Source organism: Trichosurus vulpecula, chromosome 6 (assembly GCF_011100635.1).
Source record: "Trichosurus vulpecula isolate mTriVul1 chromosome 6, mTriVul1.pri, whole genome shotgun sequence".
Lineage (NCBI taxonomy): Eukaryota > Metazoa > Chordata > Mammalia > Diprotodontia > Phalangeridae > Trichosurus > Trichosurus vulpecula.
The window spans coordinates 159325761-159338743 of record NC_050578.1 but is presented as its reverse complement, the minus strand read 5'-3'; positions in this window follow the sequence as shown (position 1 = coordinate 159338743).

The following is a 12983-nucleotide window of genomic DNA, read 5'->3' as shown; positions in this document are numbered from 1 at the left end:
ATTATCCTTGACTTTTCATTCATCCTCACTCCACATATCTAATCATCTGTAAATTTTTGTTGTTTCTACCTTTACAAGATCTCTTGAATCTCACCTCTTCTCTTCACTCACACTCACCACCTGCCTTAGCTCGGGCCATTATCACTTCCCACCTAGATTACTTCAACAGCAGTAATTTGTTTCTCTGCCTCAAGTCTCTTCCCATTCCAGTCCATTCTACATATTGTTGCCAAAGTAATTTCCTTAAAAGCAGATCTGACCATGTGTCTCCTCTATTCAATCAATTCCAGTGGATTCCTGTTACCTCAAAGATAAAATATAATCTCCATTTAGCTTTTAATGCCTTAAAAAACCTGGCCCCAATCTATCTTTCTAGCCTCATTGGACATTACTTTCTCTCCCTCCCTCTGTGATTCAGACAACCTGGCCTTCTCTAGGTTCTTCACACACACACACACAATGCTCCATCTCCCATCTCTCTGCTTTTGTACAGGTTGCCCTCCATCCTTGGAATGCACTCCCTTCTTACACCTTCTCAGAGGCCCTCTTTTCTCTTAAGATATAGCTGAAATCTTTCTGATCTTCTGCAGTTTCTAGTTCCCTCCCTTCTAAATGACCTTGTATTTAATTACTACATTGTATGTATTACATATATATATACATATATATATACACATATATGCCTGTATATTCTACTCCTATAACTACTGTATTATGCATGTATATATTTATAGGCTCACATACATATATACATACATGTTTGTGCAGATATATGTGTATATATAGTCACATTATATTTGTATTATATATATTTTTATGTGGACTTGTATCCACTAGAGTGTAAGCTCCTTGAGGTTGTTTCCTTCTTTTCCTTGTATCCCCAGTGCCTAGGATAGCACCTGGCACATATTAGCCATTTAATAAATGTTTGTTGATTGATAATGGTCTAGTCTGCAGAGATGGGGATTTAGTAAATATACTGATTGGTCACCATGAGTTGAAGTGTGTTTTCTCACTGAGGGGACTCAGCCCTGAATTGGGAGGGTTGGTAAAAAAATAAAAATAAAAAAAAAAAGCCCATTCATTGGCCAGTGGAAGAAAGCATATACTTCTCCATATTGCCACCTACTGCCTGGCAGAATGATTTGGCAAAGAGGAGTCAGTACCTCTCTCAACTGCTGCCTGTTGCCAAGGAAATCAAAGTCCAGCCAAGGGAAAAGAAAATGGAGAAGCTTCTGTAAATCTCAGACTTAAGGCCTGTGCTCTTTTCTGAAAGAGAGTAGCATGACTTTGGCAGTGAAGGAGCCCAGCCCAGCACAGGGACAGATAAACCCAGTGAAGGAACAGCCTAGCCCTGCTACAGGGGACTGTGGTCCAGTAGCAGAATAACCCAGAGTAGCTTCTGAATAGTCTACCCTTTCTGTCGAGCAGCCCAGTTCCACACAAAAGCCACATCTATCAGTGAACATTGAAATCTTCTGCCTTGCCAGGTTTTAACTTCATGGAACAAGATTCCCCTCCCAGGATAAGTTCATCACTTCTAAACTTATCACTGTGTGGCTAACTCAAGCCTTGATAGACAGCACCTCCCTCAGCTTCCTCTTCCTCTCTGATGGAAGGACTCCCAATTCCTTCCTTTATAGTGGGCAGAAATTGGATTTGCAGCTCATTCCACTTTTCATCCACTGCCCCACCTGGTTTCAGTTCCACAAAATAAGATGCCACCAAGCCAAGTATCCCCTGGTGTCCTGTTCCCCAACCCCTTTCCTGCCTCCTTTTGTGTCTTGTCTCCTCCTTTAGATTATAAGCTCCTGGAGGTCCAGGACTTTTTTTTTTATTTTTATAAATTGTATCCCCAGAGCTTCTTGGAACTAGTGGGAGTTTAATAAATATTTATGGGATTGGACTGGATTGAACCTTGTGAGGACAGTCCCAAGAAAGAAAGACATCTATCGAGGCCCACAGTCCCAGGGGGGTGTGTGGCCTTGCCTACGTGTCTTCTTCATTCCCATCATACTTTAAGTTTGTGATACCTCTCCCCACAGACACTGTGTGTTTTTGAGGGGAGAATTCATTCCAAGTTTATGGGTGGGATGTTATGAAATTATTGGTCTTCTTGCTTTGCCTTTTGAATAAATGCCTTTGCTAAGATATTTCCTTCTCACAAAGCCATTCCCAAGAACCATGAGAGTATTAGCAGCTACCCCTTTAAGGCCCTCACGTGCTAACATAGGAGCAACAAGGTAGAGAGCATTTCATGGCCCTTCTAGCTCTAAAATGCTGACTCACATGCTTTTTAAAGACCAAACCATTTCTTACCACTAGATGGTGCCTGGCAACTTTTGTGTAGTATACTACACAATTGATATACCGTCTTCTTCTCTTTTTACCAAACATCACTACCATAGTTGTATACTAGAAGCTCCCTGCAATATATTCCACAGTGAATAGGCCATGTCATGAGTATATCCTATTATGTAGCTCATTTACTGTTGTTGTTGTTCAACCTTCCTTTTCAAAGACCAATGACATCATGGGGCCACGTCTTGACTTATGCCTGAATTGGATTTAAGTGAGGCGGAGTTGCGCAAAGTCCTCAGCCTCATTTTCTCTTGCAGTGTCATCAGAGTCCAGTGGCAAGACAAAAGTCAGAACTACTGGCAATGACCTGGGAGGCAGTGGATGACTTTGGTGTTTTCAATATCTGACCAAGCTCTAAGCACTCCACGGCACCTATTTCAGCCACCTTCATGGCCATCGGAAGAAATTGTTCTTATCTGCTCATTCCTCCAGGGCAAGTCTTCACAAGCTTGGGGTAGATGTCCCCCTAACCCACCAAAGGGTTTGAAGCCTGTGGGTTACCCTCAACCTGGTTTATTCTGTCTGCTGAATCCATTTATGGGATATGGCTGCTGTGCTGCTCCAGCTTCCTGGAGCCACGGATGAGAGTTGGGTGAAGGTGGACACTAAAGGTGGGTGAGCAGCCCAGAAAAGGACTCAGCAAAGGTGCTAGTCCTCCCTGAACATCCCATACACCCCAGTTCATTTATTACTTTGTTGGTTAAGCCCTTTTGATGGCTTCCAAGAAGACCCTTCCTTTTGGCTGTACTCTAGATGTATACGTGTTATAATAGGGTTCCTTGAGATTGTAACTCAATACAATTCAGCAAAACTTTACTAAGCACTGATGAAGTATAAAAAACCCTCACTTGACCCCTCCATCCCCACTAGCTATCACCCATATCTCTCCTCCCTTTTGTGGCTAAACATGTCGGGAAGGCCATCTCCAAATGATATTTTCATTTCTTTTCCTCTCACTCCCTTCTTAACTCTCTACAGTCTGGCTTTCAATAGATATTGTTTTCTCTAAAGTTATCAGTAATCTCTTCATTGCTGAATCTAATAGCCCTTTCTCAATCCTCATTGATCACCCTCTTCTACTTGATACTTTATCTTTCATCCTGATACTCTATCCTTTTACCTTTTGTGTCTCCTTTTGTGGCTCTGTATCCAGGTCATACCTGTTAACTGTAGGTGTCCTCCAGGACTCTGTCCTAGACCCTCTTCTCTTTTCCTTGTATACTATTTCGCTTGGCAATCTCATCAATTCCCGTGAGTACAATTATCATCTATACTAATGATCTTTAAATCAATTTATTCAACTCTAACTTCTCTCTTAACTTCCAGACTTGTATCTCCAACTGCCTCTTAGACATCTCAAACTGGATGACCAGTAAACATCTTAAACTCAACATGTCTAAAACTGAATCTGTTGTCTTTCTCCCCAAACCTTTCCCTCTTCTGAACATACCAATTACTGTCTAGGGTATCACTATTCTCCCAGTCTTGCAGACTCAAAGGTGTCGTCCCCATCACTATGACATTTAAAAAGCTCGAGAGACGTAATTTCTGGATGATTAGTCACTTTGTTAATGATGCTAGCATTTTAATAAAAGAGGTCAGGGACACTATTGAATGCCAAAGACCCTCATGGTGGTGGGCTCAAGGCTTATATGGCCTTGGAAGAGTGGGTGTTCCAGAGGGACACAAGTTAGTTAACAAGTAATGAGAGAGAATGAATATTACAATGAGGAGCTTGACCTATTCTAATGAACTTTAATTATGTCATTTACTTCTAAATTACTCCCAGCCTTGGGCAGTCTAATAAAAGAATTTATCCCCACCCAAACCTGAGTAGAACACAATGGGATTAAATTCCTTGTAAGGTTGATCAGAGTCTGACAGACATTGAGGATTGATTTATTCAGTCTCATTATCAGTATCCTTCAAGAGACTGAACTTTGAAATGAGGACTATAAAAAGGGGGGAACTCTGAATCTCCCCAAATCAATGGTAATTGATGATCATTTCTCTCAACACCCCACCCTCTGTCACCTACCGTATACAATCTGTTGTGAAGTCTTATAGATTTTTCATTTGTAGCATCTCTCATTTATGCCCCCTTCTTTCCTCTGATACAGGCCCTCATCAACCTCACACTCATCACCTCATCACTCATAGACTTTCAGTTGGTCTCCATGCTCAAGTACCTCCTCATTCCAGTCCCTTACCCTTTCAGCTGTAAGCTGATCTTCCTAAAGTTCAAGTCTGACCATGTCATTCCCCACCCCCACCCCCTTTCAATAAACTCCAGTGGTTCCCTATCACCTGGCCTTTTTGGAAATAGCTGGGAACACATCACAGATATATGAAAATATCAAAGCAAGTGGAAATTAAAATGAAATTTAAAGACTTTTCTGTCTCTGATAATAGATATGAACTAGTTACTAGGGCACTGAACATTCTGAGTACATGACCCATAGCAGTTCCAGGTATAATTCCACTGAATTCACATTTGAATTTGAAATTCTGATTAGTCAGAGACTGCATAGCTGTAGTCACTTTAGTATGGAGATCACAGAATAACTAGATGAAGGTGACTAGAACTTTGCCCTTGGAGCACTTGTCATTTTTCAGCAGGTAGAAACGATAGAATTTAACTCTTAATTATCAAAAAAAAATTAGTTAAAACAGGGAACCACAAGGTGGTGGTGCTAGTGAATGAGCTCATCACTCTACACTCATCCCCAGGCAGTCAGCCACCCCAACAGTAATCTTCCACTGGTGTCCCAAATTCTTTGTCTTCCTTACCTCAGATCAAGGTGCAGTGTGAGGAGCTGGTGCCAGGTGGAAGAACAACTATTTACACCTCTGAGAAATTATGTTCCTAACTGTTAGGATTACTGCTATTAGAATGAAATGATTACATAAGTCACTTTTACCTTTTTTAGCACTAAAAAATCTTTTTTTCAAATGGTGCTGATTGTATAAGTATGTAATTGTCCATTATTGATTTGTTTATTGTTTTTCCAGTACACTCACTTCTCTGACTAAAGAACTCATTTGCTCTATCTCTGGAAACAATCCTAATGAGGCTCAGTCCTGGAGAACCTGGCCTCTAATGAAGAGGGGTCTGGATTGTCTTTTCTTATACTTTTTGGTTTGTTAACCTGGTAAATCAGATCACCCCTTGGCAATCTTATCAGCTGGGCAGTTGTTGTTGTAGCAGAGTAGCTAGGTAGCACAATGGATAGAGCTCTGAGCCTGGAGTCAGAAAGACCTGAGTTACCATCTCTCTGCTAATGATTCTCAAATTGATTTATTCAGCCCTAACTTCCCTCTTAACTTCCAGACTTGCATCTCTAATGTATTCATTAATATGAAAAATGATATAAATATCTGCATTTATTCAGAAATTGGGGGAGGGGAAAGGGTGGTCTAGACCTGTGATTTCATTGGTGTACAGAATTCCCAGCGTGGAACATTATTCCACTAATGCTGATCAACACAGTCTTAGAGAAGTAGCATTGGGGGCACTGAGAGCTTAAATGGCTTGCTCATGTTCAAATAGATAGTATTATCAAAGGCAAGACTTAAACTCAATTTTTCCTGAGTCCAAGCCTGGTCCAGTGGTGTCAAACTCAAGTAGAAATGGGGCCACTAAACCACATAGAAGGATCCCTATAGGCTGCATACTGACTTAGAAAACCATATATTAACATTATCTGTATTCTATTGTATTTTTATTATATTGTTAAATATTTTCCAATTACATTTTAATCTGGTTTAGTCCTGACTCAGAGTGTTAGGCGAAGGGTTTGATACCTTTGCCCTAATCTGTTGCTGCACTGCCTCTCACGGAAATTTCTTATGTTAGACAATTACTCATCAGTTGATAAATCCAGTATATCTAAAAAAAAATTGTTAGGCACACAATTACTCTATGAAAGGAACTGGGTATGCAGTGAAAAAGAAAGACACAGTTCCTGATGCCAAGAGGTTTAAATTTAATATAACTTGTACACAAATAACTATAGTGATAAATGCATGGTCTTGTACTTGAATTTTTTTTAAATCACTTTCAGAAATATTGGTTGGATGAAGCATGGTTAATAGTCTGTCTGAAAAAAGACCAAATGTTTGAATTATTATAAGATCAAAATAGGTCAACAATGTGTTCTGACTATCAAAAAATCTCATATGATGTTAGGTTGCATTAAAGAATGAATAATGTCCAGAATGAGGGTAATGATAGTGCCAATGAGTCCACCCTGCTCAGACCACATTTGAAATATTATATTTTGTTCTCAGTATCACATTTTAGGATGGCCATTGGTAAATTGGAGGGTGTCTGGAGGAGGGTAAACAGGATGGTGAAGGACCTTGAGATTATGCTACTTGAAGATAGATAGAAGGAACTGGGAATGTTTACTCTGGAAAATACAGTAATTATGTGGGTTGAGATTCTTGTCCAAGAATTTGAAGGGCTATCACATAGAAAAGGCTCTTGGCCCCAGAGGGATGAGTAGAGAATCAAGAGGCTATCAGATTTAGGCTCTGTGAAAGAAAAAAAATTAAATGGGCTGCCTTGGGAAGATTCCTCCTCATTAGGGGTTTTCAAGCTAAGGATAGGTGGCCCTTTGTTGGTTTGTTGTAGAGGAGAGTCTTGTTCTGGTGTGAAATAATCTACATAGCCTTTTAAGTGCCTTCTAACTCTGAGCTTCTTTGATTCTATGAAATGCACACATGTATACAAATTCGAACAAGTTAGAACATATTAAGTGCATAGAAGTCAAACAGCAAAATAGGTCATTTTCTGACAGTTCAGAAATAATTGTATCTCCTGGCTCAGTAAATTCCAGTAGCTCCCTGTTACCTCTAGGACCAAATAGAAATTCTTCTGTTTGGCATTTCAAGTTCTTTATACCTCAATCTTTCTAGTCTTCTTATACATTATTCCCTTCCTTAATTTCTATTGGTCTAGCCATACTGGTCTACTTGTTATTCCTCATATACAATTTATTTCCTGTCTCCATACCATTGCAATGACTGCTCCCATTGCCTGGAATGCAGGTGTGGGCGATACCTCTCACCTTTGTTTCTTGGAATCCCTGGCTTCCTTCAAAACAAAGCTATGGTACCACCCTCTGGACAGGGCCTTTCTGGTCCTTCCAGCTGCTGGTGCCTTTTACTGTAAGGTTACTTTTTGTATCCTGCTTATGTGTATATATACATATACTTATAGATGCCATAATACATATATACATGTGTGTACATACACATGCATGTATGTATGTGTGTACATATAAACATGGGAGCAGCTAGGCGGGACAATGGATGGAGTGCCAGTCAGCTCTGGTCTCAGACATTTATTAGCCCTGTGACTGTGTTTGTTTCAGTTTCCTCTTCTGTAAAATGAGCTGGAGAAGGAAATAGTAAACCATTCCAATATCTTTGCCAAGAAAACCCTAAAATGGAGTCACAAAGAGTTGGATACAACTGAAGAACAGCAACAACAACATGTAACTCTGTGTGTGTGTGTGTGTGTGTGTGTGTGTGTGTGTGTGTAGTGAGGGAGAGACAGACTAGAAAATGAAGAAAAAATTGTTTCTTGTACCCTAGAACCAGATTTCAGGATTGTTGATCTGCTTTCTACTTAAGATCAGCTCTTCCACTTTCTCTTGCCTTTCCTTTCCTTGTAGTTTCAAGAATTAATTTTATGTTCCTTCACCTCAGCTAGCTTTGGAAATAGAGCCAAAAATCTCAAGAGACTGCACCTACTTCAGTGTTATTTTATGTTAAGTAGCTGAAAGATACAGAACATTCTTGCATCATTGGGAGTGGTTGCCGGGAACAATAATTCTAGGTTCCCATTCCTGTCTGTTTTTCAGTAGAGTCATCTTTTAATTTCAAGCCATTGAAATCCCATACTCTTGGGATCTTCTTTTCTTTCTTAGAATATTATCAGTGTTGTCCCAGTAGCCAAATTAAGTTCCTCCTTTTCCTGGGCTAAGTATAACAAACACAGCAGATGGAATTCTCTTCTTTTTTTTTCTTCCTGAAATGCATTATCAGAGGGAAACCTACTTACTCTAGCAGAGGCTCCTTCATACAACCTTATTAATGTTGTTGGGGATGCTTATGTGTGAGGGAGGGTGGGGAAACCATCTTTCCCTAATGTATTTTTCTAGTCTTGAATCTCAGAGTTGGCAAGGAATCTATCAGCCCTGTTGCAACCCTTGTCTGAACAAAGAATCCCCTCTGTCACACAATGATGAATGGTAATCTCACCCTTGCTTAAAAATCTCCAATTAGAGGGGACAGACCTCCTGCCTCCAAGGTAGCCCTTTCCACCTTTGGATAGTTGTGTTAGAAAATTTTTCATTACAGCAGTTCTATGTGTGCCTCTTTACAGCTTAACACTCAATTCTCCTAGTTCTGTCTGGGGCCCAGCAGAACAAGTCTAACCATTGTTTAAAATAAATATATACATATACATACATACATACATATATATATATATATCTCAATAAACATACATATATATATTTAACTATGGGTTTACTTATATATAGCAGAGGAAAGGCACTCAGAGAGCAAGGAATGTTCCTCCAGGATAAAGCACTTAAGCATAGCTCCCCAGTGTCCCCATTCATCCTGATAGTCTATGGTCTAAATCCTTAGGGAGGGGCCCCAAGGACAGCGTCCCATTCTGGTTGTTCTGTACCAAAGGGACCAGAAAGCCCCATCAATGTCGCAAGACTTAGTCCCCTGAGTCAATCATATATAAAGTACATTTTTAATACCTTCTAAGAAAGAAAATTAGCCGGGGGAGCGGGGTAATAGTTAAGTCACCACATCAAACCCATTGGTGGTAAGAGTCATAAGGTTATCTAGAGGAGTTACCACCAATTTAGTAATGTTAATCTCTCTTCCTCATAGCAGCCCTTCAGATTCTTGAAGACAGCTATCGTGTCTCCTCTAGTAATTCTCTTCTCCTGGCTAACTCTTCCCATTTCCCTCAACCAATACTCAAAGGACTCACTTTCCCTTTTGTGTATCCCACACTCCAACCAACTTAGATTAACTGTTTTCTAAGACTAAGTCCTTTGTTTTACCTTTTCATAGTACAGGAATGCTCTCCCTCTGTGTCGGTGGCAGCTGAAATCTAACTCATCTTTGAAGACCACCCTGATTCCTCCCTCCAGAGCAGAAGTGGTCACTGAATTCCTCCTTCAAACTTCCATAGTTCTTTGGACAGTACCTTTTATAGATTTTCATATTTAATTTTGTTTCATACCCATGAGCATATCTTATTACCACTACTAGGATTCAAGGTCCTTAAGGGCAGAGACTATGTCTTATTTATTGAAAAATTCTCATAGCACCTAGCACATAATTTAAAGGAAAGGGTGCTAAATTGCACTTCAGAGGATTGTTATGAATGAAAATACTTTGTAAGTTTTAAAATGACTTGTAAATTTGAATTATGACCGTAGATGCTCAAAAATGTTTATTGAAATGGACTGAGATGGAAGATGTAGTTATGAATGGATAGTAGTAGTTAATTCTGGTTAGTTTGTCTTCCCCCCCCCCACCCCAGTAGCAAGCAGGAATGGGTAAATGAGATAATTCTAGGGTCTTTCCTACTTACTGAGGTGGTCTATCTATCAAAAGAGTATGAGAACCACTACTCTTTACTCTTTATATCTAGACTTTATTTTATTTTTTTCCAATTACACGTAAAATTTTTAACATTTAAAAAAGTTGAGTTATAAATTCTCTCCCTCCTTCCCTCCTCTTCGCTCTTGTTGAGAAAGCAAGCAATTTAATATAGGTTATAAATGTGTAGTTATGTAAAACATATATTCATTTTAGTCATGTTGTGAAAGAAAACATAGACCAAAAAAATCCCCCAAAAATAAAGTTTAAAAAAGTATATTCCAATCTGCATTCACACTCCATCAGTTCTTTCTCTGGAGGTAGATGGCATTTTTCATCATGAGTCTTTCAGAATTGTTTTAGATCATTGTATTTCTGAGAGGGGCTAAGTCATTTACAATTAATCATCATGCAGTATTACTGTTACTGTGTACAGTGTTCTCATGGTTCTGCTCATTTCAGTTTGCATCAGTTCATGTAAATCTTTCCAGGTTTTTCTAAAACTACCCTGCTCATCATTTCTTACAGCACAATAGTATTCCATTATTCTTACAGCACAATAGTATTCCAACTTGTTCAGCCATTCCCCAACTGATGACTGTTTCCTCAATTTCCAATTCTTTGCCACCACAAGAACTACTATAAATATTTTTGTACATATAAATCCTTTTCCTTTTTTTTTTTTTAAATCTCTTTGAGATACAAACCTAGTAGTGCTCTTGCTGCGTCAAAGAGTATGCAGAATTTTATAGCCTTTTGGACTAGTTCTAGATTGTTCTCTAGATACATCCTAGACTTTTAAAAAATATTCTAAATGTCCACCTATGTTCTAGGTGAACCAATTCAACTCTACACTATCCTCCACTCTCCAATAATTTATTCTCTTGTCATTCAACTGATGATATCTTTCATCATACTTCACCCCCCCCCAAATTAAGAGCATTTGAGGAGAGCTTCCTCTTTTACTCTCCTCGTCTTTCATTCTTCTGACTTCATTCTTCACTATTACCTTCATGCCAGTCTCTCATGATGAAGTGACCCTTCTTCTTGCCAAAATCAACCCATCTACATGTACTTTTGATCCCATCTTTTCCAGCAGATTGCCCTTACCATGTTCTTCATTGTCTCTGCAGTCTTTAGTTTCTCCATATCTCCTGGCATCCTCTATGTTGTCTACAAATAAATATCCTTAAAAAAAACTATCCTAAAAAATAATCTTTCCTTTATCCCATTATTCCATCCAGTTATTCCTATATATTTCTCCTTCCCTTCTCAGCTAAATTTTTTGAAATTGAAGTCTACATCTATTACCTCTACTTCTTTTTGGCTATGATATTCTTGAGAGTTTTCATTTAGAGGTTTGTTTCAGGAGGAGACCTCCTTATTTTTCATTTCTATTTTGTCTTCTGATTGTAATAGATCTGGGCAGTTTCTTTTTTTTTAACCCTACTGCAACTTTTAATTAAGACACTTACATATATTTTAGACCAATTGCTATAAAGCAAGAAGACAGTATAAACCTTCTAGGAAAATTTTTATAAAAGAGGTTAAGAAATATAAGATAATTTATACATTTAAAAACTTGCAATAAATAAGATGCAGGCATTTTTGAATACTAGGTACTCTAATCCAATACAAGAACATCTTAATGTTCTGAAGTCATATGCTGAACTCATTATTCCTTGTGTCTCTTCTCCACGCTTTTAATATTCATTTAGCTTGACTGGGCACTATGGCTCATTACTTTCATAAATACTGTGGCTGGAAAAAAAGGTTAATTTTTGCTACTAAAATGTTATAATACATTTTGTATGATCAATCACCATAATTCTGAAGAGTTCAGTATATGATCAGTGACCAACAGCAGAGTTACAGCCCTTCCCCCGGCCCCAGTCAAAACAATATTTGTTGAAGTAAAAAGAATGATACCCCATCACAATTGACTTGCACTGATAAGATCATAGCTTAGTCCTGCAATGAAATAAAATCCCTTTTCCTTGTTCTTTTCTTACACAGTTCAGAAGATCACAGCATATTCATGATAAGGTCACATAACTGATTCAGTACCACAAAATGAATTGGGAGGCATGACTGTCTGTCCTGGATTGCAGGGTCACAGGTAAGCCAGGATAGTGCATTGTACTGTTCCAAAACAAACCTAAGGACATCTGAAGTCTGATTTGAGTCAAGTGGGTGGGAATGTTTACTGTGAAGCAGCTCATCTGGTTGCACTGAAGGCACATGGAAGTGCAAAGAGGCCTTAAGAAAGAGGGGAAGCTTGCAGACATGCTGACCAAAACCAGTCAGCTAATTGGACTTGCTTTGGTAGTTGATTCAAGGTAACCAAGGGCCAATGGTTGCTGAAGAATGTTTGTTACTTCATCATGAGATTCTGCTGAAAGCAGCTGATCTGTACCTTGACCTTTGCCAGCATCACCTTCATGAGGATAATGAGATCCTGGAGAATGTAAAGAGAACCCAGTTGGGGATGCAGGAAGGATATTAATGATGTCAGGGTCAAGATCATCTCCTGTGTCTAATAGATCAAAAATACTTATTCCATCTGCTCCATCATTGTTTGTATTGAAAGCCAAATCCAAATTCTCAGTGGTATAAGTGGCTGAAGCTAATTGCACAGAAGTGGAAGTAGGGAATACAAGTATGTGAGTGCATGATGTATCCTGTGGGGTATTGATGGGCAATTTTCTTTTAAGATTTCTTAAAATATGATGCTTAGACTCTTTCTATGGTCATGGAATTCAAATAGTTTAAAGATTCTTAAATTATTTCTCCTGAATATATTTTCCAAGTCAGTTGTTTTTGCTAGGAGGTATCTTACATTTATTTCTGGGTTTTTTTTCAGTATTTTTACTTTGTTTTATTATTTTCTTGTTATCTCATGGAGTCATTGACTTTTATTTGGTCCATTCTAATTTTCAAGGAATTTATTGCTTGGGCACAGTTGTGTGCCAACCTGTTAA